Source organism: Teleopsis dalmanni, chromosome 2, assembly GCF_002237135.1.
Source record: "Teleopsis dalmanni isolate 2A chromosome 2, ASM223713v2, whole genome shotgun sequence".
In the NCBI taxonomy this organism is placed as follows: domain Eukaryota; kingdom Metazoa; phylum Arthropoda; class Insecta; order Diptera; family Diopsidae; genus Teleopsis; species Teleopsis dalmanni.
In genome coordinates this window covers 43,125,401-43,134,572 of record NC_051847.1, presented here as the reverse complement: position 1 = coordinate 43,134,572, position 9,172 = coordinate 43,125,401, and positions in this window count along the sequence as shown.

The following is a 9,172-nucleotide window of genomic DNA, read 5'->3' as shown; positions in this document are numbered from 1 at the left end:
TAATTGCTAACGCATTGCATATGAAAATGAAATAAAAATATGCATTAGCAACAGCAAAAAACGTAAACTGGTTTCATTTTGATTGCTTGCTAATAGTCAATTTTACATTTTTGACTATTATGCATTTGGAATATATGCAACTTGCTTGCTTATGCATTAGCTGCTTGTGTTTTGCTATTAGCAAATGTGTATGGATTTCTTCATTTTGTTTTTGTTTTAAGGGAATGTGTACGCATTATTTCTTTGTTGGTGCATTGAATATAGTTGTGCAAAATTGTAAGTAATGTGTGTGCGTACAATTTGTATGCAATTAATATTATTTTATCTGTAAATAGATTATGCCTAAATTTATGTTTTTTTTAATTATTAAATTTATGATATATATGATATTAATTATTAATTATATATATATGTTTATATTTGTGGGAAAATTTTAAGTAATATGTAGAACATATTATATACAAAGTTGCCGTTATTCTAAAGTGTTTCATTTTAATCGGTGTATCATGGCTCCGCGACTTAATAAATTCGCAATTCTTCAACATTTTAATATAAATAGTGATAACGATTTAGCAGTTTGTAAAATTTGCAAACATTCGTTGAAGAGGGACAGAATATTTAATTTAAGAACACATTTAAAAAATATGCACCAGTTAAATATAAATAAAAATGAAGATTCCAGCTCAAGTAGTAGTGCAATAGTTGTGAAAAAATCATTCCGAAAACAAACAATTAAAATCGAAATGAGCAAAAAAGAGTTATTTCGCTATTCCATTTAATGTCCTTAATTCGGAAAATATGAGAAAGATTATTGACCCTATTTGTCGTGGCTTAGAAGAAAAATTTAATAAAAAATTTGTATTGAAAAGCATCTCCAACGAGCTGTACGAAGAAGTCGAACTGCTAAATCGCTATCACTATTTATATTAAAATGTTGAAGAATTGCGAATTTATTAAGTCGCGGAGCCATGATACACCGATTAAAATGAAACACTTTAGAATAACGGCAACTTTGTATATAATATGTTCTACATATTACCTAAAATTTTCCCACAAATATAAACATATATATATATATATATATATATATAAATTAATAATTAATAATTAATATCATATATATCATATATATCATATATATCATAAATTTAATAATTAAAAAAAACATAAATTTAGGCATAATCTATTTACAGATAAAATAATATTAATTGCATACAAATTGTACGCACACACATTACTTACAATTTTGCACAACTATATTCAATGCACCAACAAAGAAATAATGCGTACACATTCCCTTAAAACAAAAACAAAAAGAAGAAATCCATATGCATTTGCTAATAGCAAAACACAAGCAGCTAACGCATAAGCAAGCAAGTTGCATATATTCCAAACGCATAATAGTCAAAAATGTAAAATTGACTATTAGCAAGCAATCAAAATGAAACCAGTTTACGTTTTTTGCTGTTGCTAATGCATATTTTTATTTCATTTTCATATGCAATGCGTTAGCAATTATGCAAGCAATGCAATTAGCAACAGCAATTCAAACCCTGATATTGACATTCTTTTCCTCGCTTTTATCTACACCTAAGAGAAGATTAAGTACCCCGACTGTTCACTTCATCGGCCCTGAAATTGTTGTTAATATCCTTAGTATTATTAAAACGGTGCAGATATAGGTTCCTCATAGGTTCTAAAGGTTCTCAATACCACCGAGTTCATTTATTTGATGACCGTCTAGCTGTTCGAGTGTATATTTATCATTGTTTTGATTATAGCATGTTTATTTAAGTAGATAGAGTCTTTTTTGATTAGTAATACCTATACTTCATTAATATTAGCATGTTTCGGGAGACAAATATAACTTTTTAATTCTACGTTCTTTAAGTAATTCTCAAGGCTAAATCTTTTGTTAAGATAAGAACCATCTGAGCAAAAATATATTTCAGCTCTTTTTTATGAGTGTGGATTTCACTCATTTATGAACCTCAATTATTTTATTTCTTATGTTAACTTTTAGTAACAATAAATAATAATTTTGCAAAAAGTTTAGATGACATACATATATCTAAATAAAACTGTTCAACTTTATGTTATATACATATATTTTCTGTGCTTTCTTTTATTTTATTATTTCACTATTTTCTAAAATTACTAGAAACTAGAAATAGTGAAATTATTTTTATTTATATATTTATATATATTTCATTTATTTATATATATATATATATGCATGTGTGTGTATTATGTATGGTGTCTATTTTAATAAGTGAAAAGTGTGTAACTTGGACAATTATAATATTTTTCTAAAATCTATATTTTAAAATTTTATATATATTAACGAATTATTATTTTCAAGTAGCGCAATTTCTAGTCGACTCGACCTAATACTTGCACATAATTTTTTCTAACTTATAATAACTTGCAAAACGTAAAATGCCTCACTGTATTATCTTTGTTCCAATGCAAAAGTGATAGGAAGTCTTGGTTCCAAAATCATAAAATTTCTGTTCTTTCTCTTTTCAGTATGCGTTCACTGTTTAATACATTTAGATCGTACGGATTAAATAGGGAAATAAAAGTTTTTTGATCTTTAAAAACTTTTGATCTTCAAAAATCATTATGGAATTTATTGGTCATGATTTAAAAACAAAAGCATATCTTCTGGAATGTGAATGCAGTATAAATCGAGGAGTATCTGTACCGAGATTAGTAGAAAACTCAAAAATAGAACATTTAAAGAAAACTTTTAAAACAGAAATAGATATTTCGCCACTAGATCTTATTAATGAGGTATTGATTGAATGTAAGTAAGACATATTTTATATATACAACATAAATATTTGTAATATTTACGACTGACTAAGATAACAAAAATTTAATGAAAAAAATTGTGGGATTTCCCGGCGTACAGAGACCAGTACTTATAGAGTTACAAGTACATAATTACTCTACGTGATAAAAATAACTATACAAACTTAAGAAATCTCTTTCCATATTCAGGTTTCAATTAGTTTTCCGATTTTATTTTTAAAATAAAGACCGGTGACTTGATATGGTTTTACTTATATACACATATATAGGTATAAATAACGATATATGTATGGGAAGTAGTATTGCTATAAGCATAAAAATGAAAAGTGTTTTTGATTACCAAGTTATCATGATAACCATTACCTGCTACCTGCAGTTATATATACTTTTTTATAAAGGGGGTGTTTCGTCCCCAATACATGGATAATATATAGATTTTTGAATAATATACGAAAATAAATTATTTACAATGAAAAATCATGATTTACTGGATAAATAATGAATATAAATTTCTAAAAAAAATATATTTCGTATCAATATAATTTTTGAATCTATTTAAATACGAAGACACATTTAATTAAAACAAAATAAATATAAAGCTTGAAGTATTTAAATTAACTATTGTTGAATAGTTATAAGATTTTTGCAAAAAAAAAAGATCTTTTCATGTACGCAACTCTGTACTACTCTATATCTAAGTAAATGATCCCAATAGATCTCCCACCTCCACCATATCTTATGTTTATCGGGTCATCTACTGTACCTTATTTATACCATATTTATTATATTTAATTTATTTACAAATTTTCAGTATCTACGAATAGTTTCGATGGATATGCAAGTTTGTTCATTGTTGTAGATTTTGAATGCTACTGCCAAATCGATAAAGTTATGTTGGCTATATATAATGCAATTAATTTTAATAAGAATCTTATATATGTCACAAAAATAATACTTACGCATTCACATATAACTTATATGTAAGTATAAAAATTAAATGTTATTTGTTACTATTCTAGTTAGTATACTAAATTCCTTTCTTATTTGACTTCTTAGAAAAGATGCACCAAAATTCCAGAAGAAAAAAAGTCGCCGGACAACTAAATACCAAAAAAGCGCGAAAAAGCTATTACAGACGATATCTTATATTAGTTATAAGTTTCTTGAAGAGGAGAATATTAATTTGTCTATAATCGATAATTCCATTTTAGTACAATTTGGAAGAATGGGTATATTTATTATATAAAACGTTAAACACAAGTCATTTATACTATATATTTACCATATGTCTATTTATACTTGTACTTGCAGAATACGAATACAATGAACAACTGACTGCTTTCGAGAATTTTTTAACTGAATTACATAAAAACCGTTGTCAAGTTTCAGTACAAGAGATAGTAACTAACGTATTGGTTAAGTAAGAAGTCTTAAATTAAATTAAAATAAATACAATAATTAATTGATAAATTCTTATTATTATTAAATGGAAAACTATACATTTTAGCGAAAATGGGGTTGAAACTTTCGAGACTACTGCCACTATGGGCTGTTATGTCTTCAACATAAATCCAGCATTAGCAATTGTATTTAATCACATGAACTTCAGTAATCTCGATATGAGAGAGGCTAGTATAAATGATATTAATAGATTAAAAAATTCATTCATCAGGAAAAAAATTCCTCTCTTGATAATTAAGGATGGTAGTGCCGAAGAGGTTAAACGTGTAATGAATTTCGGTAAACTTAAAAACAAAAATGTATTGATATATCCAATACAACTAAAAATTCGTTATTAATTGCAGTACAAAAAATGAAGTGGCATAATATGAAAAATTTATATATAACAGTCATGTCACATGGACATGAGAATGATATAATATACACAAAAACTGATGCCTATAATATTCAAGATACAATTATTAAACCTTTATTAGCTAATAAAAGTTTAAAAGATACTCAAAAGATTGTGTTGGTGAATGCTTGTCGGGGTGATATTGATCCACGTCTTGAAGATGATGATTTGGAATATATAGAAACCGATATGAATAATATTGATGTAAAATTAGTCACTTTTTATAGTTCACAGAGAGGTAAAATGATGACAAATGTATGTTGTAATACATGTATTTAACAAAATTTTATAATATATCCTTATACTAGGCATATATTTCAAACTAACAATTAAAAAAATATTTCAGGTTACGTTTCTCTTCTACCTAAGGATGGTGCAGTTTTTATTAAAGAATTCTGTGAACATTTCGATATACCATTCAATGAAGTATCAATGGAAGAGATCGCTACACGTATGGAAACAGTTTTACAGAAAAAAATGGAGTATGTCGAAGAAATTTATATGATATATATTATTGTGATATTCTTTAATTCCTTCCATTTTACAGTTTCTGTGAGAAAGTTACAGACTATTGTGCAAAACCAGGTGTTCTACATAATATTAAAATGGAATTTAAAAATTTAGTACCTTACAAATCTCTTTATAAAAAATTTTGTAATCTTGTAGAACAATTGAAAATTGCTGCAAATGACACTCCGGTCATTAAAGATAGAAGTTTGAATTCTAATTGAATTCTAATTCAAACGATACAATGTATATTGTATGTACACCTACCATTAATACCCTGAAGCTATACACCAGAACTGACAGGCTACCCTACATAGCACTATCTAATCTCAAAGCAGTCACTAGCCATACGGGGCGATATGCAGATCTTAGATCAGTCATCGAATAATCAGCGAAGTTTATGATTACATAAATTAGTGAAAGATAATGAAGAAACTCTGTAGAAACCTCCAGCAAAGAAAGAATAAAAGTGCCTAGTTTGCTTTAACTCGAAAAAACTTCAACATAAGAAATATTGTAATTATTCATTTATTACATTAGTTCAAAAAAACTGTAGTTCATTTAATTATTAAAAAAAAAAATATATATATATGTACATATTTTTTTTTTTTTTTTTTTTTTTTTTTATATATGTACATATAAAAATATAAACAAAAAATATATATGAGTTTAACCCTTGGAACTCAAAAAATTATTTACGAATAATTAAATATAAGAAATAATTTTAAAACCACTGATAATGGATACTGACAATACTCGAAACAGCTGAGTGGTCAGTCAAAACTTCAATTAATTAAAAATTATAAAAAAAAAATGTTGTTGTAATTTCACTACTGTTCACTTACTACTACATGACAATATATCGAGAAGAATATTTTTAACAAAGGCCGAAAAAACTAAATATTACGGGAGATTATGTCTTGTAGGAAATGACAAGAAAATTTAAATTAAAATTAATAATAAAAATTAATGACAGAAATTAACTAACTATAAAGTGATAGTTAAGCACTAAGATGAATAATTATAATGAATAATTAAGTATCGATAAAGATTTTAGTTCCAGGTAGTAATGAGAAAGTAAAAGTGAGCCTAATGACGAAATTGAGATGCAATTTAGATAATTTAATTTAAGTCACGAGAAAGTGTTGAATAAATATTAAAATGGATAATTTGGGTCCAACTGGCTTAGAAATCTTAATGAGAAAATTAGTCTCAGATTTAAATGTGATGTCAAACAATTTAATGTACCGTTGATGTCGTAATGTAGTGTGATTATCTGTCAAATGAACAAAATAGATGAATGTTAACTACACTGAATATAGAACACTAAAGAAGGATATGCGAACAATGGCCACTGATAAGAAGATATTGTGTTTGACTGATATTTAGCACTAGGTTAAAATCAACTCTATAAAAATAAATAAATTTCGTATATAAATTATTTTAACTTATAAAATAGTTTTATAGCACGTTCACACTGTCGTTTAGGCGGTTTTGTTCATTATAGCCGCTAATAAGAATGATTTACCATACTGAAATCTTTCATATAAATGAGCTCATTATCAATAAATCAGCTCATTTAAGATGAAAAATGTCGAATGCAACAAGGGAAATCACCAAAATTTGAAATATGTGGCATATGTTGTATATGTATTGATATATAAAATGTATGTAAATAATTTAATGTATTAATTATTTTCATATTATATTTGTTTGATATGTTAATAAGTGAAGTTTATAAAAGTTCTATCAGCTGCATAAATGATGAGCTCTTTATAATGTGAACATTCACTTATTAATATAAATGAGCATGTACCTAAATGAGACAGTGTGAATGTACTCTACTTCACATTCAATTATAAATATTACATAAACATAATTAAGAAAAAAAGAAAATGTGAGAAAATGTAGCGCAACTCCTAATTCAACATTGCCGAATACTTCATTGTAATTTCATTTCAACGCAAGTTTTCACAGCAGAATTTTTAGTAAGAATTCTCCATTCGTCGATAATGGTTTGACACGGAATATAAAAATTGATTAAAATATATTTATAAATATATAAACATGGAATTTGTTGGGCATAATTTAAAAACGAAGGCTTATGTTTTCGAATGTGAATGTAAAAGAAATCGTGAATTAATGCAGAAGTTCTCAGAAAATTATATCAAAACACACTTAAGAAAAACTTTTAAAAAAGATATAAATATTTCAACACTACGTCTCTTTAACGACATTCTATACGAAAGTAATTACATACTTCACTTACAAATTAAAAAATTTAATTAACAACAAAACAATCTGAGAAAACCAGCGACTATAAATATTTGCATATAAACAAAAAAAAAATATAAATTATTTACAAAAAAAAAATATAGATACAAAGAGCACTGAGATAGTTCGTTGAGTCATAGATTGTTTATACGAAATATATTTTTACTCAACAGCGGCAATTAAACAAAAACATAAATATAAAATAATTCTCAAGTTATCTATATGTAAAATTTTTTCTCGCAGTTTGAATACGTATCTGATAACAATTAAAGTAAGAAACATATTTTGTTATGAGATATAAAAAAGGGGAAGCTCCGAAATTAACGAAGATACAAAACTTATTTAATTGATTATCTTTTGGATTGATTAATAACCACTTCCGGATTACTAATTTGAATAATCTGAACTTCGAATATTGCATTATATTGTGAAATTGGGTCTATATATAAGAAAAATCATTCTTTGCCAATTAAATTCTTTAGAAAATTCAAATATTCAAGCTATTAAATCTACATAAATCTACATCTATTTATCCATAAATATATGATAAATAATAAAATATACGAAATATAAGGAACATAAACAGTAGACGAGTATCTATTTTTCTTTTCCTGATTTCAGTTCTATTTTTATTAACTACATAAAGACTACATAACTACATATTCATTTTAATATATATTTTGGTATTGATATCAAAGTTTAGTTTAATTGAATAATTTACTTGTCCAACATATAAAATATAATCAGTATATAAATTTATAGACTATAGATTTAAGGAATATCTAGCTCTTAATAAACGAATAGCGCTTCCAAATGCTTTCGAAATAATGAATGGTCTTCACATTATATATTTTGTCAAATATATGATCAAAAAATCTTTTTCTGTAATTGTTTCTGTACTTTACAGAAATATCAAAAATAATATACCAGATCTACATATGAACCTTCGTTAAAGCGTTGTATAAAATTCCTTTATCAGAGGTTACTTGCAGTTTAAGTATCACTAAGAGACATTATTTAATTCATCATGATTTATTCTGACACTTAATGGTCTATTAGGAATATCACAAGATGAACATCGCGGCATTTAGTAGTTTCAGTAGTTTTAGTGACATTCAGTACACATAATTTTAAATATAACCAAGTTAATTGACATATCAGGTTAATTCGTTCTACTTGATTAGTGAATAGCACTTTCTCAAAAGGACACTGTTCGTACAGTGAATGCTAGGGACATCTTCTTCAGGAAACTCTTGATATCAATCTGCATTCAAATAGAAATATTCATAAATACATATATTCGAATATCAAAGCTATTTAATATGATTAGAATTTTTTGCAGAATGTATTAGAATTAATGTACTATAGAAACGTCTAAAAACACAAAACGCACTAACTGGAATTTTGGACCGCAAATGATAGTTGGTCAGTCATACTATACTGTAAGTTATAGAGGTGGGCGACCACGAGCACCATTTAGTATTTGGATAAGAACAGTCTATAGAAAATTTACGGCCACACGTTATACATGCAATTATATATGACAAGCAGCATCAAGCACCGCCAAGATTCAGGATATTAGATTCTCCATTAATATGACAAAAATGATAAAAAAAACATACATTTTTAACATTATGACTACTATTCAAAATTAATATTGGATAATATTGTAAATATCTTAAAAAGTTTTGGCACTGAACTTAAAATTATGATTCCAAT